This window comes from Lissotriton helveticus, chromosome 12 (genome assembly GCF_964261635.1).
Source record: "Lissotriton helveticus chromosome 12, aLisHel1.1, whole genome shotgun sequence".
NCBI lineage: Eukaryota > Metazoa > Chordata > Amphibia > Caudata > Salamandridae > Lissotriton > Lissotriton helveticus.
The window spans coordinates 552,218,802-552,245,109 of NC_136073.1; positions in this window are offsets into that span (position 1 = coordinate 552,218,802).

A 26,308-nucleotide genomic window follows, 5' to 3' on the forward strand; every position below is an offset into this window, starting at 1 on the left:
ATTTCTTACAGTGGCTTCTCTGGAGATGTACAGGCCAACCTGGTAGAGTTGCACTACAACGATGAGTGGATTTTGGAAGGACGGCTGGCTCTGAGTAGGACCTTTTCAAGAAAGACATGGATATGACTTGGTTACTGGAGCTGACCTAGCCAGCAAGATAGTTCTATCAGCAACGCAGGAAATTCTAGGACTATTTCAGAGCTCAGCAGTCCCAGCAGAGGTAACCCACTCTAATTGTCTGCATGGCTCCGCAAAGGTACTGCGCCTTTCATTGTAGGGGTGGATCAAATGGCCTCCCATCACCAGCAACAGTAGATCAGTATCCTTTGGCGGCTCTGCTTCCTCAAGATTTGTCTATCTCTCCTCCCTTACAATACCATTTTCCATTTTGGTCTGGGGTGGGAGGAAAGTGTCCTACTTTCTGTCAATTGGTAGACACTCTTGACTGACTACTGGGTCATCTACTTGATCCATAAGAGCTACATCCTACACTTCGCTCACTGCAGATTCCCCTCATTCCACAACTACATGCTCTTTGGCACATAGAGGCAGACGTTATTGCCCTGCTGAAGAAAGGGGTCATAGAGTTGGTGCCCCAGAAAGAAAGGGGAACAAGTTTCTATTCCTTTTATTTCATGGACCCCAAAACGGACCATGGTTTAAGTCTGATCCTGGATCTCATTTATTTGATCATGTTCATTCAGCAGGACAGTTCAAGGTCATGGATATTTGGGAGATAATTCTGGGATTTCCTGACTCAAATGCAAATTGAGCATCCTGCAGGTTTCGCTTAACAGATGGCAGATGAGAGCCATCTAGTGTTGCTTGTAATGGCAGTGACTCCAACACCAAGCGAGTTCTCTCAGCTCAAGTACAGATGTTCCAGTTGATCTCTTTAAACCTTCACTGGTGGTTGGACCTCTCATCTGGAATCAAGCTGTCCACTCATCCCTTCACAAACACAGGCTACCATGGTAATGGACACCCCCTTGATAGTGGCCATCTGGTCAGAATGATGACATGGAATTGTTTAGCCACTTAGTAGCAGCACCTGCACATGAGTGTGTGGGAGCTGCGGACAGACTACCTCGCCATGGAGGCATTTCTCCCTTCCATCTCAGGGCGCACCACTCAAAGCAGGTCAAACAACACCACCATCCATTACAGCAACAGGAAAAGTGCTGTGAGGTCGTGGATACTACATTGGGAGGAGATTTACCTGCAAAAGAGGAAGCAGTGATGTAAGGTTTTCCCAGTACTGGCCCATATGGCAGGTTAATTCAATATGAGAGCACATGCTCTCAGTCTCCACTCAGAGGGCAGTGGAACTTACACCCAGAGGGATGAAAGTAAATTTCTAAAAACTGGAATGTCCTTCTGTGGACCACTTTACCACAACCCAAAACAGAAAGTGTCTTGGTTCTGTGCCATACACTTCACTCTGATCCGTTCCCTGAGAGATGCTTTTGTTTTCATATGCCTTCATGTTCAGAAACCTTTTGTACATATTCCCACCAATCTTTCTTCTGCTGGATGTGCAGGTGGACCCGGCACTACTGATCCTGACAGCCCTAGACTGGGCAGGGAGAATCTGGATCTGTTGCCACTCTGCATTCTCCCATCTCTACCTCTGCTGTGGAGGGTGGACTTCGATTGCAGCTGGATGGTCCGGTCTTCCACCTGAATCGTCATATGTTGCAGGTACAGAGGTGGAAACTGGGTGTAACAGCTAGTCAGTTTTGCCATGCTTACAAGGCTGCAGATGTAATCTTGAATGCTTTAAAATCCACTACAAAATTAAATAATCGAGGTCGCTGTAACATTTGTGAAGTGGTTGGAGTAAGAAGGCTTGGATTCTTTTAAATAGCACATTCCTAACATCCTGCATTTCACAATATCTCTTGCACCGCCACCCTTTTGACTTTCAGGTGTCTCCCTGATGAACTATTGATGTGTGTTACCTTTAGTGCATGTGTTTTTTACAGGTCTGCTTTTTTGTTTTCTCTCCCCCAGTTCATTGTTTCTCAGTGGAATCTGAACCTTGGGTTGTCTTTAATAATGCCAGATTTGAGCTGATGCACAATTATCCTATTCGACTTCTTACCTTGAATATAGTATTGTAGTACCAATCACATAAGCTTGAAGGGTAGTGGGAACTACAGGTCCTCTCAGTTTAATCCACTTTCACAGTTTTCATCCTGGATTATTTGGTCTTCTGTAAATGCCCAACCTTCTTGACTAGGGTAGTTTTGGCTTGTGATATGGACCAGTCAATAACTCTTCCCTTTTCTTCCCTCCTCATCATCCCACAAGGAAACGAGTGTTCTCCTACTACATTGCCTACTGGACAGGAAGTAATGGATGAACAGCTGTTTATGGGCTTTGCAAGAACAAAGAAAGGCAAGGTGATAACCAAGTACACCATTGTGTTCGTACTGGGTCATTCTATTGTAGGAAAGTGGAATATTATGTGGTATGGCTGGGTAGCCTTACTGTGTAATATTCTCACAATAATCCAAATATGGTCCTTCAATTCACACTAATATATGCTTAGCTCAGTCCTGGTAGGGTGGCAGAGAGGAGTCAGTCTTTACTAGATGAACATCTATTTAGGATTTCAGAGTACCAACTTGGATGATAAGTAATTGACAAAGCTTCAGAGCAGTCCGACACAAATTTATAAAAATAGAACGTATTTTATCTTAATTTGGACACCAAAACGAAAAGAATAGCATGCATATAACCAGAGTTATAGATTTTTTAAGCAATATTAAATCAGTGCAGAAAAATTCATTGACAAAATAACATTGCGGTCAATGGCAAACGCCACTAGTGACTATCGGTCAATTGCAGGTTGAGGTATGTGTAACCCTTGGGCCAAAGAACCAGGACATGACAGTCAGATACATTTTACCTAGCCCGTGGAGTCAGTGTGCAAAATTGTTGCGACTGTCCTTGGTGCGGAACCGGTGCCGCAAGTGGTGCGGATTTTACCGCTTACATGGTGCTGCAAGAAACAGAATGCAAAAACACAACAGATACACAGCTGTTGACGTCGAAGATTGTTCCATGGTGTTCCGTGTTGCTGCAGTGTTGAGTGTGGGGGTCAGTTAACGGATTGGTGACCAACAAGCCTTGGCAGTGGTGAGCACAACAAAAAGCTTCTGCAACTTCACTTGATGACGCAGCAGCCTGAAAGTTTGGGGCAGGCGAGACTACAACTCCCACAATGCACTGGACCACCTGGATTTGGGCGATCCCACAGAGGACCTAATGGCTAGCGATTCTTTGGATCCGGCGTGTGTTCTTACCTGCAATTTGCAGGAGACTAATGCCACTAGTCCAGGGGAGACTGAGTGTTCTTTTGGCTTCCACAAGGGTCCCTTTCTTTGGATGTGTCTCGTTTTAGCAAAGGACAAGGGTCGTATACTCCATTCCAAGTCTGTTGCATTGGGGACAAAGTATCCTACTTTTGCTTTGGTGCTGTGGCAAAATCATGTTGTCTGCGACATGGGTCTCCTCTTGGTCCTTCCTTGAAGTAAGTTATTCAGATCCGAGGTTCTGGTGTTTTGGGACCCAGGACTTTAATTCCTAGATTTAGGGAGTTAGGGATGTGGGAGCTAGTAACCAATGAGCAGCTAGTCCCTGCTGCTAATCCACCCCTGATGAGACAACATCCGGTGGTGTATGTCACCTTTTCTACCCAGAGCCCACTATTTCTGCCCGCTAAAGATGGCAAAGCTCTATTTTAGGTGTACAGATCAGGCTACCCACCCTAGAGGTGTGGCCAGCCTTCTTGGAGGTGTACACCTCCTGGATATTTAATTTCCCGTCTTGCCCGGATGCAAGTGTGCCTATGGAGGACTGTGTCCTCCTCAGAGAGACAGCCCAGATGCATATCAGAGACAGTGCAGCCTTTGAAGCTCACCGCCTTGATGTACCAATTCACCAGCCTGACTGGTAAGAGGGAGGTGTGACCTCCTTCCTGCCCATGCCTTTGTTCCTGAATCCTGGGAGTGATCACACTGCCTAGCAGAAGGTCTGAATACTGTTTTGGTGGCAGCCGGTGCTGGAAAACGCGGGCAGGTCAGCCAGAGCACAGTAAAGCTGGTGCAACCAGTTGGGCAACCTCAAAGGTGCCAGCTGAGTGCTTGCCACGTCACCCAGGGCATGAGATTCGTGTCAGGGGTGAAAAGGCATGTTGTTAGCCAAACATTACGTATTTTAGTACCATAATGGAGTTGCCAATCTTAAGATTGCCCAGTTTCAGTCCATCTTATCCTATGAAAAGCTAACACTTATAGTAGTTTTAAATGAGGAATGCCACTATAGGGACTTAGAGACTTGCACTTATATGCCCACGCCTTTCATATAATGTACCCGGTCTCCTGGGCTGAGGATGCCTTTCCTCGGGGTGTCTGACATATATTAAATATAGTGCATTGACTGTGTTACACATGGTGAGAGTACAGTTGAGTTCGAGCAGTTGTCACCACTCCTGCAGTCTGCAAAGGCATGCCTGCTGTCAGTAGTTTGCTTGGGTCTCCCAGGGTAGCACAAATCGTCCTAAACTCGGCAATTGTGTCACTGCTGCTAATATGCAAGTTGATGACTGGATTTCTGGAGCTCTGGATCGTATTGCACCTATAGTTGAGAGGGTAGCACATTGAAACAAACCCTCAGCGGGCTGGTTCAACAAGGAATTATGAGAAACAAAAATCCGGAATGCCGGAAAGAGAACCTAGCTAGTAGAGTAGATTACTATCAGTGATAGATGTAATCTTAAAAAGGAAAAAAATATCCTTTTTCTTGAGTCCCCTCACTCACCGGAGTTTCCTCACGGTGACATGCTTCATCATTGGGGCCCACCCAACCCGCTATGGGTTGAGGCGTGCTGCGACTTGCAAAATACGTAGGAGCACTTAAAGTGAGGAACTATGTGTGGTGCAGTGATGTGTGTTGGTGGAGTGGTGTGGGTTAAAAATAACTAACTAGTGGGCAGAATTGCTTTATTCTTGCTCCTAGTTGATATGTTAAAAACAGGGTGGGTCTCTAGGTTTTCTTGGTAATTCAATGAGTCAGGAGCCCAAGTAGAGTGCCAACATGTTTCGAGCTGTACCCCTTAAGCTCTTCTTCAGGACAGCACAGGGACCAGCCCTATGAGTACCACTCCAAAGTGTAGTGTGAGAAAATGCCTAACATTAAGCATTTAGATTCAGTCAAATACACTTTATTCGATTTATAAAAAATCATAAAAGGGATAAAACATTTATATACATACATAAAAACATTTATATACATACTTAAAAAACACATCCGCTTCATAAGTTACAAACACCATACGGGGACATCGTAAGTAAATGCAATACACATGATCCTAATGTACACAGCATAGATAGTACATTTGAATAGAAAAATTAATTATACTAAATTAAGGGGCGCTGTGTTTGTTTTAATTCTAATTGCTGCCACTAGAAACTAGCCACGCAAAATATAATGCGGGTACTATTCAAGGACTGTAGATGGGCTAGAGCAGGCCTCACCTGAGTGAAGCCAACCTCCCTCAGGATTGGTACCAGATATTTTTGCCTTATGTCCGAATATAACCCGCAAAACATAATAAAATGCATGGTATCCTGTGGTGAGAATTTGTCACAACTACATGGTGGCCCCCCTTCTGGTTTAGCCCATGTTTGATAACTACCCAGAGAAAAATGGATCAAATTAAACCTAAATTTAATCAATAGGAGTCTATGGAAGTGCTTAGTTACGATCATAAGGTATGGCTCAAGTGAGGGGGAGATTGTTAACATGTAATGTGCTCTTACAGAAGGTTTTATCAATTCCTGCTCCTCACGAGCCAGTCTTGCCCTCTCCATGAAGTGTGTTTTAATCCAATTGACGTCCTCCCTCCTAATACTAGATGGTAATAGAAAGAGTTCAGGGCGTCCTAGCTGGGCGAAGATGTTTCTCAAGTATTCCAACCAAGGTATTTTCTTTACGTGATCCAGTGACATAACGTCAGTCAAGATTGCATGATTAAGAGATAGCTCATGGTTGAGCCAAGTCTTTACCCAAAATATTAAAGGTGCCAGGTTAAGCTTGTCGGTACGTAGTCCAGACCAACCTCGCAATGAATTGAAAAGGTTGGTGTGGACTGCGGGACAGACAAAAGATGTCTCAAAAACCTGTTCTCCACTCTTTGGATCAATTCGTTAGATGTATAGCCCCATAAAGGTGAGCCATACATGGTAATTGGGATGCATTTGGTGTTGTAGACTTTTAAAAGGGCCTCCATGGGCCTAGCCCCTAACCTTTTTGAAAACCCATGAGGGCAGACGTGGATATGGCCATAGATATGCTCTTAGCCTTCACCTGGGGGCCCCACGTACCCCTCTCGTCAAAAAGAACCCCCAAATAGGGGAACACAGCAACCCTGGAGACCACATCGCCCTTGCACATGAAAGATTTAGATTTACACTTTTTTCTGTGGTAACCAACCACCATCGTGTGGGATTCTTTAGCGTTTACTTTTAGGTCCAACCAATCCCTAAAAACACCAAATGAGTCCAGCAAACGCTAAGGACCCACCCCGGTGCTGGCTATTAAAACTGGTATCCTTGCTCCTCCTACATGCGGAACGTCCCCCTCCACTGACTCTAGATGGTTAACCAAGCCATTAATATAGATGGTAAAAAGGAGGGGTGCCAAAATACACTCACACAGATTTAAAGCGACTCATGCACCTCCCCTCCTTAGTGACCCTAACTGTAGCAAACAGATCCTGATGGAGGGACGCCATAAAATTTACCAGCGACTTATCAATCCCAATCTCCAAAAGAATTTCCCATAATTTGGCCCTGTTCACTAGATCGAAAGCCGTGGAGAGGACCATGAATGCCAAAAATAACGACCCCTCCTTGGCTACAGTATATTTGGAGATTAACATGTGCAGGTTACAACACTGATCCAGGGTGCCCCTCTTAGCTCTAAAGCCATACTGGATGTTTGATAATCCCTCACTTCTCTCGATGTTATCCCTTAATTTAAATACTAAAACTCTGCCTAGTATCTTGATCGCAGAGTCTAGGAGAGAAATGGGTCTGTAGCACCCCGGGTCATCTCGCTGCCCTTTTTTAAAGATTGGCACGAAAATTGATGTAGCCCAAGTAGTGGGGATGGTGTTGCCATATGCAGCCGAAAAAACGTTAGTGAGCACCTTAGCCCAGAGCTTTGGGGAAAGTCTGTAAAGATCGGCCGGGACACCATCCGGCCCGGGGCCTTGTTCTTAGAGGTCTCCAGAATGGCTCTCTTCACTTCTCTTTGAGTAAAAATAAGAGGAGCAGACCCAAGTGCCACCCTCGGGCAACCTTGAACTCCAGAGTCTGTGTCGCCGTACACATTTCTGAATTCCCGAAGCCATATGTCTTCAGGGATGACACAGTCCGTATCCATATTATCTAAGTCTGAGAAAAATGGCTGATTTATCGTTGACCAAAACTGGGTACTATCGCGCAATACGTTGATAGAGAGTAATTTTTCCCATGCTGCATTTTTTACATCGTTCTTTCTCCTGTTAGTTATTGACTTATACTCCTTCCTTGAAATGGCAACAGCTGCCTTGTCTCTCGGAGTAGATTTAAGTGCTTGCAATAATGCCCTATGGGCTCTTGAGCAATTGGAATCAAACCATCTGCGATGTTTAATTCCCCCGAGCCTGATTTGGCAGTCAACGCCTTAGAAATTTGTATACATATGGATTCGAAGGCCCCCATAATCTCATGGTTTGTGGCGTTATGATCCTGGCAAATCAACATATTCCCCTCAATATTGGGGAGTAGTTCTTCAATAAAGTTTCCAGGGATCACCTTGGCCCATTCTAACCTTCTCCCTCGGTCAACGGGGCGTATGGCCGGCCCTGATTGTGCGGGCCAAGACTTAGTACCCATTGAACCTCCTCAATACACCTCAAGCAGCACCGGATTGTGGTCACTATATATCGATACAATAGCTCTATAGGACGCAACCCTGTGTAAGATGCCTGGGGTCAGGAAAATGTAATCTATTATGGACCCGGGGTTAGTACCTTTATAAGTAATTGTTCTTGCCCCCCCATCAGTGTTAATTGATTCAAAAAGGTTCAAATTAGCCAGCATTTCCTCAAGAGCCTCTCCTGCCTTTGTATGCTCAAAGTGTGGGGCCGTTGAGCATGGTGGACCCTCAAGTTCTCCATTGTTGCACAGGTCCTTGCAGAGGTGAATGTTAAAATCGCCCATTAAAATGAGCTCAAAAGTAGTGTGAATATTTTGACTGAGCGTAAATAAAAAGTTTTCCAAGACAACAATGTGTTCATTTCCATTGTTCCTATCCCAAGAATTATAAAAATTAATTAGAATAATTTTGCGGCTAGGGGAAACTACCCATTCCACAATTAAGAGATTCGGTGTGCATACTTTGACCATATTCAGGGTCCCCTAAGTTGTAATGAAAAGAGAGTAATAAGACCCCCCTTAGCCCTACCAACGGTGCTTGGGACAGCCGGAGAAGCAAAACTAGTAAAGCCATCCAACCAAAAGCCATCCAATTCAAAAAGGTTAAAATTAGCCAGCATTTCCTCAAGAGCCTCTCCCGCCTTTGTATGCTCCAAGTGTGGGGCCGTTGAGCATGTTGGACCCTCAAGTTCTCCAGTGTTGCACAGGTCCTTGCAGAGGTGAATGTTAAAATCGCCCATTAAAATGAGCTCAAAAGTAGTGTGAATATTTTGACTGAGCGTAAATAAAAAGTTTTCCAAGACAACAATGTGTTCATTTCCATTGTCCCTATCCCAAGAATTATAAAAATTAATTAGAATAATTTTGCGGCTAGGGGAAACTACCCATTCCACAATTAAGAGATTCGGTGTGCATACTTTGACCATATTCAGGGTCCCCTAAGTTGTAATGAAAAGAGAGTAATAAGACCCCCCTTAGCCCTACCAACGGTGCTTGGGACAGCCGGAGAAGCAAAACTAGTAAAGCCATCCAACCAAAAGCTGGGGGAAGTGTCCCGAGATTCCTGAAAGGCTATAATGTCGTGGCTGGTAACAAAATCGACCCAAACTGCATCTGCCCTCTTTGCTCTAATTCCGGCTACATTCCAGCTAATGATTTTGCAGACTGCTGGTGCATCGAGGTGGATAGCGCTGGGGGTAGCAGATGTAGACGGGACTAGCTGTCAATCCAATTCCTCTATCTCTGAGAGGGGGGCAAAGTGATTGCTCAAGACTGGGCCCTCACCTCCTAAAAATATAGGTACTGACGGAGGAGAAGATACCACCCGGGATCCTAGCCCTCCAATTGGGGGATATATATGTGTGTGCCCAACTGCTCTATCCCCTCCCACTACTCGATTCGGACTCCTCTTTACTGTTAGAGGGCAATGAGCCCCAAAATGGGTTACTAGGGGCGGGTAGAAAAAACCCAGGGGAACCGGTCTCATGTGGCCTGAATCTGAGATCTCCGAGCCATCCCAGAACAATCTATCGGCCAGGTCGTGGCAATTAAAGTTTACTATCCTATTTAGAAGATCCAGTGTAGATTCACCTTGGCCTTCATTAAGTCGGGGTACACCATTAAATATGGCAACTAATGGTGCTGCCTCAGGGGGAAGATCTAATTTCACTTGGCAACCTCTTGCCCACCTACTTGGGACAGTACTTGGGGACTGTAAATAGCTACCCGGACAGCATGGATTTGAATGTATTGCCTCTGTGCTAGAGAGGGCTGTGTTTAAATCCCGGGACCCATTATTGACTGTGGCCTCCTCTTTATCACACCGCGGCGGGCCAGATTTGCCAACAACCTCGCTAAGGTTTGTGCCCTGTCGATCTATGCCCACTCTAGGTAGTGTCGGGGCTAATGTATAGTCATTTACAATTCTATCAATGAGTGAACATTTCTTTAACAGACCAGTGAGACAGGTATTTAAAGTTTCCACAATGTCTTTTGCAATGCCCACTAGCAGGGGCTCAATGCGGTTAACAAATAAAGCTTCAAGCTGGACGCCCAGATTATCATCTGACGCATTTTTAACAATGGGGGTGCCTTCCGTTTTTTTTCCATCTTTTTGAGTTCTGCTTCAGTTCTGGACGGGTCGCTTGGGTGCTCTGTCCCGGGATGTTACCAGAAGAGGGACCGGACATTTGTGCCACTTGTGAGTTGGGATTTACCACGATCACCTCCGGTTCTAAAGGAATATGCGGTAACTGAGCAATATCAGCGGAGTTGGAACCATTTGTTGTCGTATGGGGAACCAAACCCAACTCATGTTCAGCACTCGCAATTTCTTTAGTAAGGGCTCCCACAGCTGAGGAAAGATAAGATATAATAGTCTCAGAGTGTCTTGGGACCTTCGCATTCTCCCCCCCCTCCTCGGCATGTTGGGCTTTCTTGCGCTTACCCATGGTTCGGTCGATGTTAGGGGGTTGGCCCAGCCCTGACTCCTCCTGCCCCGGCGCCGCCCGCGCGCGTCCGCGACGCGGAGGGAACTCCTGCTCTTTATGCACTTCCGGGCGCGCTGTCAGGCGGAAGTGGGCGGTGCAGGCAAAGGAGCCTGGGAGCTGTAGTCTCCCCTCTCTGCGGCCGCGCGGTGGTGCTTGCTGCGGCGGCAGGGGAGACCAACAGCGTCAGGGCCCCAGAGCGTCTGATGTGGCGAGTGTTGCAGCCTCCGGTCCGCAGGTAAGTTTGTTTGCCCCCGTGCAGCGTTTATGGCCCCCGCTCCTCAGTGGGAGCTCCTGCTCTTTATGCGCCCCGCGGGTGCGCTGTCAGGCGGAAGTGGGCGGTGCGGGCAAAGGAGCGTGGGAGCTGTAGTCTCCCCCCTCTGCGGCCGCGCGGTGGTGCTTCCGGCGGCGGCGGCAGGGGACACCAACAGCGTCAGGGCCCCAGGAGCGTCTGATGTGGCGAGTGTTGCAGCCTCCGGTCCGCAGGTAAGTTCGTTTTTCCCTGTGCAGCGTTTATGGCCCCCGCTCCTCAGTGGGAGCTCCTGCTCTTTATGCGCCTCCGGGCGCGCTATCAGGCGGAAGTGGGCGGTGCGGGCAAAGGAGCCTGGGAGCTGTAGTCTCCCCCCTCTGCGGCCGCGCGGTGGTGCTTGCTGCGGCGGCAGGGGAGACCAACAGCGTCAGGGCCCCAGGAGTGTCTGATGTGGCGAGTGTTGCAGCCTCCGGTCAGCAGGTAAGTTCGTTTGCCCCGTGCAGCATTTATGGCCCAATAAGGGTTTAGATTCAATAAAAATTCAATAAAATCATATACATACGACACAACGATATCCAACATGGATTCACCCATGGCCTGTTAGCTGGCGGCCATTTTGAGAAGTCCCCGCTCTAGTCTTGCTCTCATGAGTAGGTGGGAACACTTCCTTTAATAGTGGCTCCTGGCACTGAGACGGAATCATCCGGTCTCGAGGGACACCGAGTAGGTAATCCGGCAAGGAGAGAATCGTGACAAGTAAGTCCATTTCTTTGCAGAAGCAACTGACCGAGGGCTTCCACTGTGTTTGACACACACAGTCTTCCCTGGCAGCCCGATGCGGTTTATCCGCCATCCGCGGAAAAGTAATTACGCTTTCATCTCTGTTTTTAGATAATTTCGCGGGTCTCCTATCCCCCGATATGACCATGAGGCTCAGCATAGCCTAACAAAAAGTATGTTTAACATTACGTGTTTTTTGTCTTGTATGTTGTCTTACCATTGTGTTTATGCGTGTGACTTTCACTATCATGGGTCTTTTTAAATTCCAGAAACGCCATGCACACTGATCTAATGTCCTTCTCTTCCAGGACCACAGATGCATGCGGTTTCACAAGGGCATATACGGTAAATGTTTGGTGCATATTTTTGTCATTTTTCCAGATCCAGGCACAATAGCATGACAGCATCCTAAAAAAGATATAACATTCATGCATTTTCAGAGAATTAAAGCACTGCACAGTCGCTCTTGCTTTTAAGTAAACACGAGGGAAAGAGAAGATCCTGCAGAAGGCAGGGCGCTATACCCTAACTTTGTTCTTCTTTTTCCATTTACAGATAACGACTGAATACTGCTGAGTCGTATGTATATGATTTTATTGAATCTAAATGCTCAATGTTAGGCATTTTCTCACACTACACTTTGGAGTGGTACTCACAGGGCTGGTCCCTGTGCTGTCCTGAAAAAGAGCTTAAGGGGTACAGCTCGAAACATGTTGGCACTCTACTAGGGCTCCTGACTCATTGAATTACCAGGAATACCTAGAGACTCACCCCGTTTTTAACATATCAACTAGGAGCAAGAATAAAGCAATTCCGCCCACTAGTTAGGTATTTTTAACCCACACCACTTCACCAACACACATCACTGCACCACACATAGTTCCTCACTTTAAGTGCTCCTACGTATTTTGCAAGTCGCAGCACGCCTCAATCCGCAGCTGGTTGGGAGGGCCCCAATGATGAAGGATGTCACCGTGAGGAAACTCCGGTGAGTGAGGGGACTCAAGAAAAAGGATATTTTTTTCCTTTTTAAGATTACATCTATCACTGATAGCAATCTACTCTACTAGTTAGGTTCCCTATCTGGCATTCCGGATTTTTGTTTCTCATATACTAGATTAGGAGGGTGAATCTAGCATCCATCCCTCTAACTCCCCCCTCTTTTGTATTTTTCAACAAGGAATTAGCCATGCTTAAAAAGAATTGTAAGCGCTACGGATACTTTGATCAGGCTAGCATGGATTACTACATTTCATCCTTAAAATAATATCATAGTCGCATTAGGCATGTGTGATTGGAATTTTGTTGTAACAAAATTGAGCTGGCTCAAAACTCTTCTAGAGATATTTTTTTCTATTGTCAAGACTTTATCCTTGCTAGATCAAGTTTCCGCTGCTATTCCTCCCTTCGGAGGACAGATGCAACACTCTTGCTGAATATTTCTCTGACAGAGTAGCAGCCATTTTTTTTTCTTTCCCGGAGTCTGCTAAAAATGCCCCCTGCCTCAATGTCTGGTTTAAGCCTTCTAAAGACTCTGATAGATTACTTTAGTTTAAACCTATCGCACTCTTTGAGCTGCAGTCTTTCATTTCATCAGTCAAGCCTGGCTCGCCTCTCAATCCAGCTTCTCCCGTTAATCTGAAGCCCAGAATGGATGAGCTTCTCAATAATTATTTCACGGGGACTCAGGTGTCTCTGAGCTGGAAGCATTCTTCGGTGGTCCCACTGCTTAAAAAGCCTTCTCTAGATTCCTCTAATCTCGAGAATTATAGACCGATTTTGCTGCTACCTTTTCCGTCGAAAGTGGCAGAAAGGTTTATTAATCAGCAGCTCTCACGGTTTATTGAGGAAAAGAATCTTTTGCACAGAACTCAGTTGGGCTTTCTCCCTCAGTATTGTACGGTATAGTACGGAGTCTGCTCTTCTTGCCTCAGAAGCCATGCACCAGGTTATGGAGAGAGGAGACACTGCAGCATCATTGCTACTGGAGTGCGGCTTTTGACACTGTATCTCACAGCCGCTTATTAGAGCAGCTGTGGAGCTACGGGGTTGGCCATAGGGCCCTAAAGTGGCTGCCTTCCTTCTTGCAGGGTCCTACTTTGCATGTTCTACAGAACCCTTTTCGATCACAGGTGGTTTCACTGGCACAGGGGGTGCCACTGGACTGGATACGTCTCCAGAGGCTGTCTGCTTTCTACCCCTACCGTGGCTACGGAAGAGGGAGACTCTTATGCAATGGTGGTGCAGAGCACGACTGAGATCCTTGACCTTCAGCTACCCTCGTTGGCAGTCAAGACTAATCTCTTGACAGAAGTGCTGCAACTGGGAGTCTCCACGTCGGAACCCTTAATCTCATTCAATTACATCTTTTTTAACGTCCTGTTGGGTACCTAGTCCAAACCCAGCACAGGGGCTCTTGTAAATAGGGTGATTTCTCACTGCCATCGCTCCACACTTAGGGGCCCAAACTTCCTCGTGCAACACCCTACCCCTCAGAGCTTGGTGGTCCAAGCCTCCAACTCCAAAGGCACTTTCCCTACCGCTCCCCCGCATAGGAAATCCATGAAGCTGGACTCCTTTGGGAAGATGTTTTCTACTGCCAGCCTGGCATTGCAGTCTGTGAACACCCAATGCCTTTTGGGCAGTTATTTCCACACTTTGTGGTGATACGGTTGCGCAAGTGTTGCCACATGCCCCAGGGGAGGCCTGGGCTGTACTCTCCCACGCTGTCGCCTATGGGAGAGATGCAGCAAAGTTCAGTATTTGATGCAGACTTGACACAACTGACTCACTAGGCAGAGCGGTTTCCACAACAGTGGCCCCTTAAGTGCCACACCAGGCTGAGGATGACTGGCTTTTCGGGGATGTCCAAGCCTCCCATATGGACATGCCCTTCAATGGCACCCGTCTCTTTGGAGAAGAGGCAGATTTGGCACTCGAGCGCTTTAAGGATTCTCCTGCTACAGCCAGGTCCTTAGGCCTCTCTGCTACCCCATATCCAATTGAATCCGCCTTTCACAGCTACGGAAGGGGCTTCCAACCCTTCCAAATCCTGACCAGCCACATGTTGTACAGGCTCCCCAGCGTCTGCTTGGCTGACTGGGTGGTACCCACAGACCTCGTGTGTCAGGTGGCCAGTGGTCTGGTCATTCCACCATCCCCCACTGTATCAGCAAACCCTCCTAGTCTGCCACTTTATCACCATGGGCACCCAGATGACTGCAGGATTCGCCATCACCTGCCCCACTGGCAGTCCAGAACATTGGACAGGTGGGTTTTGCAGATTGTCTGAAGGGGCTATGCATGCCCTTCAAAATTATCCCTCCTGCCATGCCACCATCCCACGATCATCTGACGGAGGATCATCTGTCCTTTCTCCACGAGGAAGTCACAGGTCTTTTGGCCAATGGAGACATAGAGAGGGTTCCAGTGCCAGAATTAGGCTGTGGTTCCCTCTACTTTCTGGTTCCCAAAAAGGGCAAGGGCCTTCGTCCTATCCTTGATCTCTGAATTCTCAATCGCTTCCTCAAAAAAGAGAGATTCTAAATGCTCAAGTAAGCTCAGGTCTTGTCTGCTGTGGACCTAGGAGACTAGGTGGTAGCATTGGACTTGCAAGATGCTTATTTTCATATTCCTGTCCTGCCTACCCACAGGCGCTATGTGCGGTTTACGGTATGCGATTAGGACTTTCAGTTCACCATGCTTCCCTTTGGCCTTATCAGCGCCCCTGGGGTGTTCACCAAAGTGATGGCGGTGGTTGCAGATCATCTGCGGAGGTCAGAGGTGCCAGTCTTCCCCTACCTTGACGACTGGCTACTGAAGGCGGGCTCGCCTCAGGCTGTTGTCTCCTACCTCCAGAATACGGTGAACCTTCTGCACTCGCTGGGGTTCACTATCAACATGCTGAAGTTTCACCTAACTCCCTCTCAGATGCTCCCTTTCATCTGAGCTGTTCTAGACACAGTGCAGTTTTCGGCTTATCCTCCCAAGTGGTGAGTCCAAGATATTCAGGTTATGGTACTGATATTTCAGCCTCTATCCTAGGTTTGGGTGAGAAGGACTCTGAGGCTGCTGGGCCTTACGGCCTCTTGCATCCTGCTAGTGACACATGCCAGATGGCATAAGCAGGCTCTGCAGTGGGACCTGAAGTTTCAGTAGGCACAGCAGCAGGTGATTTGCTCTGATTTGGTCCAGATCTCAGAGGGAACTGCAAACTCTCTGCATTGGTGGCTAATCAACCTCGATTGGTTCAGAGGCAGGCCCCTCCCTTCCCCAACCAGATCTCACAGTAGTGATGGCTGCGTCACTCCTGGGATGGAGCAGCCATCTGGGAGAGATGGAGCTCAGAGAACTCTGGCCTCTGGCAGAATCCTGATTCCACATCAACATGCTGAAGCTCTGTGCAGTCCAATTGGCATTGAAAGACTTTCAGGCCTCCATCAGGGGATGGCTGGTACAATTGTTCACAGACAAAACCACAGCCATGTTGTATTGCAATAAACAGGGCGGGTGGGGTCATGGACCCTTTATCAAGAGACCCGACATCTCTGGACATGGCTGGAACAGCAGGTTATATCCCTGGTGGTTCAACAGCTGGAGGGTTCTCTGAACGCCAAGGTGGACAAACTCAGTCGAAGATGTCTAGCGGATCACGAATGGCGTCTCCACTGGTAGGTGGCACAAGGTCTCTTTCAGCAGTGGTGAGAGCCTTAGTTAGATCTGTTCGCCTCTGTCGAGAACGTGCATTTTGCACCCTGGAGTTTCCTAGGCGGCGTTTGCTCGGAGACAATTTTCAACTCGAGTGGAGTTTAGACCTCCTGTATGCTTTTCTGCCCATACCACTCCTGCCCAGAGTTTCAAGAAGATCAAGAACAACTCTGCCCAAATTATCCTTGTGGCTCCGGACTGGGCACGGAGAATCTGATATCCCAAGCTACTGAGCATGACCATTGATCCTCCGATCAGGCTGCCCCTTCAGGAAGATCTCTGTTGCAGCAGCAGGGGAGGGCTCTTCACCCGAACCTGTCCACTCTCCATTTTCTTGCGTGTAGATTGAGCAACAACAGTGGACTGCTTTTGACCTTCCTCCTGAAGTCTGTAATGTCATCTTGGCAGCCAGGCATCCTTCCACCAAGATGGTGTACAGCTGCTATTGGAAAACATTGGTGGCATGGTGTGCCTGAAAAATCAGTTGATCCCCTTTCTTCCTATATTTCTGAATTTCTGCTTTTTGTTTTTTCTCTTGCCCATTACGGTTCTGCTCTGGGCCCTATTAAGGGCTATCTAGCCGCCATTTCTGCCTTCTTGCGGTTGCTTGATCAACCTTCTTTGTTCAAGTCCCCTATTGTACATAAATTAGGTTTTTACTTTTTAGGTCTCGCCTACGCAGTGTGCATGCGCTGCATAGGAGACCTTTAGCCATCGTTCAGCTCTTTTTCCAAGCACCAGCTCGTGCTTGTGGCGGCATACACCTTGCGGGAGCGCGTAGGGGCGCGCCATAAACACGAATATGTGCTTCGAAAAAGAGCTGACTGCTCTCCCGGCTCAACATCCTTGCACTTTCACTTTCGTTCGCGGTGAGCGCGCGCGCGCACGCACGCACCACTCGCGGGCTCCACTCCTGCTCCCTACCTCATCTCCCTCTCTATTCTCGCCCACACGTTCCTCTCTCTCCTCGCCCACTTGCTCCACCGTCTCCTTTCTGAAGACCGCTTGTCTGATTTATGTATTGATTTCGGTTTTAAACTGTTTCTTTATTTTAAAATGGAATACGTTTTATAACCACACAAAAATGTGTGTTTTTGCACTATGTTGTTGTTGGCTTTTTCCATAAGCTTCCTGGCGACACTCAGCGTGAGCTTGTTTTAATATTGTTTGCAAATAAAACTACAGATCCCATGTGAAACCAGGAAATGGTTTATGTAAATCACGCATGTGCTGCCCTTCAATACTGTGCGCAATCTGCAAAGGGGTAGTTTATTTTACAAACTTTAAAATTATCTAAACTGTAACAAATATCTTTTTCTACAAACACATGCGTGCATAATACTACGTTGATGTTTGCTTTGTTCCCATGCTCATTTTAAAAAATTGAAATACTGCTGCGCTCCTGTTTATATAATGCTATTTCCTTTTTCCAATACCACCATCTCCTTGTGGTACAGTATGCATTCATGGTGTCCTATGGGACCTCACTTGATGTAAGCTTTATACAATCTTTTCATCTCGTGTGTCTTTCCTTTATATTTGCACTCCGTTGCTGTATCGGTTTGCTCCCCGAACCTCGACTCTTTTTGTAACAATGTCGGTTTTTCTTGTAAACACACAGAAATGTATGTGTTTTTACACTGTTAGTGATGCTTTTTCCACTAGATTCCTGGTAACACTTGCTTTAAGCTTCTTTAAATATGGTTTGTAAAAAAAAAAAAGAAAATACAGAATCAGTGCATACCAGGCAAATGGTTCATTAAACACAAACTTCCTCATTACAATAGTAACCTGCAAAAGGACTTTCCATTTTCTGAAATGTATAAAAATATAACTGAAACAAATTTCTCTGTGGAAAACACACGTGCACATATTACGGTGGGGTTTCTCTTTTTTCACGAGCGTTTAAATAAAATATTTTGTGAAAAGCATTAGCGGTCATTATTTGTATACTTTGATATTTTATTATTTTTCTTCAAATCACCAGCTCCTTTTTAAACAGCATGCAATCATGGTATCCTAAATTTAAAATTAACTATAATGCAACTGCTATCTCTTTTAAAATAAGCATTGGCATAGTCAATAGGTCTCGCCTTTGGGACCTTATACGTTTTTTGCCATGCAACAGTTGGTGTTGTTGCACCAAAGATATTGTGCTGCATAACTAAATACTTAGTGGAGTGGTGTGGCTCACTGGTTAGAGGCGGCAGACTGAGTGGAGTGGTGTGGCTCACTGGTTAGAGGCGGCAGACCCGGAAGCAGAGGACGGCCTGGGACCAGGGTTCTATCCCCGACGCGGCAGGGTCGTGGACCAGGGTCAGCGGACTCGATAATTCTCGCCTCGGCGCCTACTCTAACAATGGATCACACTCGGCAACTCTGGGCATTAGCTTGCCTCATCTCCACAACGGCCCCCCACATACGCCGGGGATGCCTGGTTTCACTTTGGAGATACCCAGTAGGGACCATCTCACAGGGAAAGCCAGGACGGGTTCCCCAGCGGTCTACAGCGCAGAGATACTCCTTCGGGAGTCGATTCTAGCGCTTTAGAAACCCACAATTAATTAATTAATTATAAGGTCCCAAAAGCGAGACCTATTGGCTATGCTAATGCTTGTTTGATGTGTGTTCCCTTTGAGCTGCTACACAGCTGTCCCCCTCAGGCTTTTCACCTTGAAAACAGCCTTCCTTATTGCAATAACATTTGCCCGCAGAGTAAGTTAGCTCCAGGCCTTATCATCGAAGCCATCTTAACTCTGTCTATCCCAACTAAGTGGTGCTTCGCACAAGGGCCTCCTTCCTACCAGAGGTGATCACCCCTTTTCCTGAGAGCCAATCTATCACCTTACCTACCTTTTATTCTCCTCCACGTCCCTCTAAAGAAGAGGAATGACTCCAATGTCTGGTCCCAAAAAGAGCGTTGTCATTCTACCATGAGGCCACACGAGATTTCCGGATGGACGACTAACTCGTTATGGGGTATGTTGGTGTAACTCAGTGAATTTACATGTCATTATCAGGGGGCTATGCAAGTCTGTAGCTGTGTTCTCCCCCGCAGAAATACAGCAGCACCTTGTGTCAGTTAGTCTCTCTCGTCCTACTCCGGAACAAAGGCTGGAACTGGATGAACCGATATCCTCAGAATACAGGCCGGTCTCTGTGCCCTGGCAACGGGAAGGGCCCGCGGTCCAGATGGTCTCCCTACAGAGGTTTACAAAGCTTATTCCACTCTTTTGGTGCCTGAGTTACAAATGGTGTACAATAATGCGCTCTCGGATTCCGGCCTTTCAACCTCGCAACGGGAGGCACTCTTGGTCTCCCTCCCTAAACCGGACAGAGACATAACTGAGCTAGGATCATATAGACCGCTGTCAATGCTTAATACCGATTACAAAATCCTAGCCAGTATTATTGTAGCCAGGTTGGCCCCTTTGGTCCCTTCACTTGTGCACCCCAACCAAAACGGTTTTGTACTATCATGCAACACTTCTCTAAACATACGGCGGTACTTTTGACTTCAAGAGTACGCACCCCAGTTATGGCTTGGATCGGGCTGCCTTGTCCTCGACCTGGAAAAAGCCTTTGACTTGCTCCAGTGGCGCTATTTATTCTCGGTCTCCACCAATTCAGATTCGGGAAACTGTTTATGCAGCTAACGCGGTAGCTATACACAGATCCCCTTGTTAGGGTCCGCGTCGGACAGCAGATATCTGAGCCCATTCCCATTGGCAGGGGCACCAGGCAGGGCTGCCTGCTCTCACCTCTGTTATTTTCATTGGGAATAGAGCCACAAGCACCGGAGCTGAGAAAAGGGGAGTGGAGTGGGGTATTCTCCTAGGAGATGGCCTGCATGTCGTGTCTCTATATGCACAGGACCTGCTCCTATACCCGAGGGATATCCATAACATCCCAGATGCGGTTTTAGAGATCCTACTGCTGTTTTACCAACTGTCGGGCTTGGGGTTAATTGGAGGAAGTCTTGCCTATATAATTTCAATCCTCGTATGCAGGACCCGGGACTTACAGTCAACGAGGAAAACATACAATGGCAACTGACGACCTTCCGGTATTTAGGATTCTGCATCTACCACTCCGCCGAGGACATCTGGCAACCTCACTAGGGCAATAACGTCTATCAGATCGCTGATGAGGTTCTGGCGGACTCTTCCGCTGCCTGTTATGGGTCACATCGTGCTCATAAAAATGATAGTGTTGCCCAGGATGCTCTACTATTTTACCAACCTACCAGTATACATCCGAGCGAAAATGCTTCACGAGCTAGAGCACTGGATAATGGAGTTCATTTGGAACAGAGGGAGACACAGGGTGGTGTTACAGATATTGTACCCACCAGTAGAGCAGGGTGACTGGCCGTCCCTAATTATGAGCTCTACTACCTAGCCGCCCAAGTACAGTGGATTATCGAAATGACTAGCGGGCCTGTGGCTGGAAGACACAGCGACACGATCCCTGGCATGGACACTGACTAACATATATCACCTATTCCACCCTGCGACTGGGATACCTGTGCCTAGGCCTGGGCTATTAGCTATGGCCCACCGCTGTTACAGGCGCAGTCTGTACCTCACTTGGGGGATGGCCCAATATGCTCTGGCACTGCCCCTGCAGGGCACTCAAAGGAGTAGGGTGGTCACCACGTGGACGGAACTGGTGCCATGGCACGCGGCAGGGAAACAAATGATGGGTGACTTACTAGAAGATGGAAAATTGTTGACATTTGAGGGCCTATCACAGAATCAGACATTCCACCAGGTCAGTTCCTAGTATATAATTTGCTAGTAGCCTCACTGACGTGGATTTGGGGAAACCTAGATACTGAACCCCAACAGCATCTGGCAATACAATATTTACATGTAATTGGGTCGGACAGCCATATAATACACTGGTTGGCTGAGGCACTGTTGGCGCACTCAAGGGATCTGCTTGTCTTATTGTGGGGCAAGTGGGAGTCAGATAGAGGAAGTCCCTGAACTGACGCAGAATGGGACATGGTTCTGGCCAATGCTACACATATACCACGGAATACTAGGTTCCGCCTTATTCAATGCAATATAATCCACAGGGCATACCTTTCCCCTATAATTTAAGTAGGTACTTCCAAATGAGCTCTGCGGCCTGTCCCCGATGCTGGGTGCTGGTAAACTACACATTCTATGGCCATACAAAGCTCTGCTTCAATACTGACGGGAGGTGACCTTCTACCTAGCCATATGTACAGAACGAACACAACTACACACTTGGTAAGAATGTATATTGGGTTTGTTCCCTAGATCTAAGAAATACGAAGCAATGTCCAAGTTCCTGGACCTGGGTCTGGTCACAGCCAAGCGATTAATTACGTTCAGGGGGAAAAAACGACTTCCCCCCGGCCTCCCCTGCCCCCCAACCCCCATCACATGGCATGGAAACAGTCTTCTAGCGTGGGCACAAGCGGAAAGTACAGCACTAAATAGGGAAGATACTCTGAGGCTCAAAAAATATCCCATTGCAAAACACTGGGACTCCATATTAGGGGGCCTACAATGTATCACTGACCCGGTAGCCGGGGACCCCACAGAAGGGGACATTGGAATTGAGACAGAAGTAGCAGGACCTCATGCGTGTAGTCCTCTGAAATGCATGATAGTTATCCCTCAATTGACTAATGTATTGCTGAACATCAGCCTGCTCCACACAGATGCTAAATGTTTATATTTTGATCATTGTTATCTATTACTAATGTCAATACTCACTTCTCTGTCTTCATCTAATTTACCAATGTATGTAAAACAATACACAAAATGCCAATAAAGAGATTTAAATTAAAATAAATGGGGTATGTTGGTGCAAAGAAAGGTTGGGCAGTGCAGAAGAGGACCGTCCCCAGATGTGTTGTGCTCTGCATCAAAATCTGCTACGCACTGGACAAGAAGCAGCCCTCTGAAGGTTTGTGGGCTGGTTCTATCAGAGCTAAAGCGGCCACCACTGCATTAGCACCTGGAGTTCTGGTCCTGGATGTCTGCCAGGCAGCAACATGGGCTTCCCTGCACACGTTCGCTAAACATTACTATCTGGACGGTTAGGTCCGCATGGATGGGCACTTTGTCCCTTTGGTCCTGCAGGATTTTCTCATTTGAAATTAGTTCACAGTCCTTCCTACGGGAATGGTATTGCTTGGGTATCAATTTAAAAGGTAAGGAATATGCAGCTAGAAGTCTCTATCAGAAGATCAAGTTACTTACCTTCAGTAATGCTTTGTCTGGAAGAGACAATATCCAGCCACAAATTCTGTATCGCCCTCCCCTTCTCCCCACTCTGCGAATGAAATTCTAGGGACAGGGATGTCTCCTTTTAGGGCCCTAGTTTTGACACACCAGTGGCGACGCGGATGATGGTGACGATGGATGCAGAGCTACTGTTGCTATGGGGTACTGCTCACGAAAAATCTTCCAGATCCGGTCTGACACCTGGGAAAATTCAAAAGGTAAGGAATCTGCGGCTAGATATAGTCTCTACTAGATAAGGCATTAGCAAAGGTAAGTAACTTTTTCATATCTCTCTCTCCCCCTTTCTCTCCCTCCTTCTCTCTCCCTCCTTCTCTCTCCCTCTCTTCCTCTTTCTCTCTCTCTATCTCCTTCTCTCTTTATCTCCCTCGCCCCCCCTCTCTCCACTATGTAATTCTAGTTTGGTCAGAGTTTATAGGACGAGCATTCTGTTTTGCTAAAAACGTTGGAGCTGTTTGATGAACCTTCACTTAATTTTCCTGGAAAAAGGTTTCACCACCCATGCTCCTGCCATGGACGTTTTGGGGTGATCCATCATGTGGGGCCAAGAAAAGGGAGGGGGGACCCCAAAACGTTTTCCCATGTTAATTCACAAAATATATTTTGGGAAGCGATACAGGAAAAATGACTGAACAGAATTATACCAAATGTGGCAGAAAGTCAGAACTTTACTCTGAAAGCATGCTTTTCGTTAGCTATTTTCGAAAAATTTGCTTTGAAAGAAGTGCTCAGCGTGGGTTTGAAAGGATTTAAAAATAAATAGGTATACATGAGCAGTTACAGTAATGTAGGTCTTCACCAGTAACATAAATTAGGGTGATCTGATTGGCTGAGGGAGCTCTTTCTCCCGGGCTCTGGGGGGCTGTGGAGGGGTAACAAACTTTTTTTCATTTAAGATTTGTACCACAGTATTCCTACGGTACCAGGTAAGAAGCCATCGGTAAAAAATTGGCAACATGGGTATTTGACCGGCACTGCAAGAGTACCACGGTATTCAAAAATGTAATAAAAAAATTAATTGGCTGCCCACTGGGGAATGGATATAAGCGGTGCAAAGTCCTATAATGGCTAATAAAGGCCCACTCTGTTATTATAAGCGCTCTCTTTCAGCTTCGGCCAATTACTCTAGAGTGGGCCTTTAATGTCTGATATAACCTGCTACAGCTTCTCCTGAACGTTTATTTTTAATTTTTTTTACTGTTAGCATTTATCTACTTCTTCTAAACAAAAATCTCTACTGTGGATACTACCCACTCTCACACAGTAGTAAACTCTCGTCCTGCAGACTACAAGTCCCAACATGTATTGCTTTGCACCTCACTTCTCATCTGGCTTTCGGCCATACAAAAATTCCTGTTGATACGTTGTCCTTTCTGGGTTACCGAAACAGCCCCCCATCTCCCCACGATCTTCAGGAACCAGGATCTGGTCAAAGCTAGTTCGATTAGAATCTTTGGTCAAAACTGCTTGAAATGTTGGCGTGGCTAGCGGTGTCAAGATGGCGGTCGCACTTTGAGAGTGCTCCGGGACCCCCTCCGTCCTCCACCTGCCATCCACCCTATGCAGCCTACCTGACAGCCATCCATTGCCTGTGTGGGGACCTTGGTGCTGCTCGCTGTCCCCCGATGCTGTTTTTGGCCGCCTTTGTCCCTCCTTGCGGTAACTCAGCTCCTGGCCGCTCGCGGCCTGATCCCTCCAAGATGGCGGCCCCCATCCGACGCTGCTAACCCGGTGTGCCTGGTCCACCTGAGATCCGCGACGCTTTCCTCCCGGTGGCGGAAGACCGCGACTGTGGGTCCGAGGGGCTGCTGTCCCTCCGACGGGCGCCGAGTGGTGTGGAGCTGCCGGGTGCTGGTGGCCGCGGACGCTATCTGCGGCCCTCGTGGCCCGGGCCTGGCCGGCGGCGGTGATCTGAGCCTGGAGACGGCGGCTGCTGTAACCGCCGAAATCTGACGCTGAGACCTGGGGAACTGAGACCAGCGCTGCTGTCCAGGACATCGCAGGAGTACCCGCTGAGGTGAGGGCACCCGGGGGTTGAGGCGCCGGGGTCCCCGCTTGCCACCCGAATCCTGGGCCCCGCGGACGCCCGTAGGTCTTCCGGTGCCCTGCCTGGCTGGGCCCCGGGGCCCCCCGAGGAGAACTACAATATGCCGGGGGTCAGCGGAGGGCAATCCCGAGACCCTCCACTCCACCTACGCATGGACACCTCTGCCCCCCCTGGCTGCCGTGTGAGACTTATGACATTGGGACAGCGGTGATTGGCCCCCTACGCTGCCGAGGGACGGCGGCGCTGCGGCTGTGGCTTGTGCGTGGGGATCTCCCTCCGGAGAACACGCCTGCGGACTGAGGGAGTCGAGCTTATCGGGGTGGCCGGGTTGGGTGAGGCTGGGCCCGGTGCTCCCTTCTGGACTCTGCACCCCCTATTGACTGCACCGATACGCCCCCTGACCCGGACCTCGGCCGGACCCCGGGACTGGCCCTTTCGGGGCGGCAGATCGCCCTGGGGCCGTGCACCAGGGGCCCCACAATCTTTCCTTCTTTTGTGGAGTGCGCCCGCACACGCCCTATACCTTGGCGGGCCGCGTGGGGCTGGAGTCTGGAGGAGCTTCCGGGGGGGTCTCCCCGGGGCCCGGTCTGATCTGAGCTTGTATCCGCCGCTGTACCTGAGACACCCTGGGCCCGCAACGTCCCGGTCTGGGGCCAGTCTGAGGACATCATATCTGCCGTGGACTGTTGGGGTGCTGTCTGGCCCTGGGTGGCCACCCCGGCGCCTCTTTTGCTCCTCCCTCCCCTCCTCGACGGCCAGTCCGGAAGACTCTGTTTTGTGGTAGCCTGGAGCTGGGGTGAGGCCTGACCACTGAACCGGGTGGATGCGACACTGCCTTGCCTCCTGCCCGCTCCCTCCCGGCGCCTGATAGCTGGCCACCGACAACCATGGGCAAACCCAGCGGCCCCCCGGACTCCGGCTCCACGACCCAAATGAAGATGGACCAGTTTGCAACGCCGGATCGGAGGCGCGGTGGGGAGGGGGCGGTCGGCCCGACCCCGGCCGGAGGAGACCTCTCGACCATCTTGCAGGCAATCAACGCGTCCCACGTGTCCGTGGAGAACAAGATAGGGGAGGTACGGATTGACATGGCCCTCATTCGGCAGGATCTTCGCAAGGCCACAGAGCGCATCACGGAGGCTGAATCCCGCCTCTCTACTGTGGAGGACGACGTCAACTCCCTCAAGTCGCAAATGGCCTGTCTCCGATCACAGACCTCGGAACTCCATCGCCGAGCCGAGGATGCCGAAAACAGGGCGTGCCGCAACAACCTGCGCCTCCTGGGCTTTCCCGAAGGGGTGGAGAAGACCAACACCGCCACCTTTATTGAAACCTGGATCTGCTCCTGGATGCCTGAGGGCAAACTTTCCCCTTGGTTTGCGGTGGAGCGGGCCCACCGCTCCCTCGCCCCTAAACCACCACCTGGTGCCCCCCCCGTCCCATCATCCTCCGGGTCCTTAATTTCCGCTATAGGGACGCCGTATTGGGGGCAGCCAGAGAACTGAGACCGCTGCACCACCAAGCCTTCAAGACATTGGTCTTTCCGGACTGCTCGAGAGAGGTCCAGTCACCGCGCAAATCGTACGATGAGGTCAAGGAAAAACTTAGGGCACTCGGTCTGCGCTATGGTCTCCTCTTCCCGGCCCGACTGAAGGTAATTTTCCAGAACAAGACTTTTTTCTTAGATTCCCCTCAGGCTGCTTGGACTTGGCTCACGGAGGAGCGGCCTCTCCTGCCGGGGGCTTCTCCCCCGCCGCTCCAGC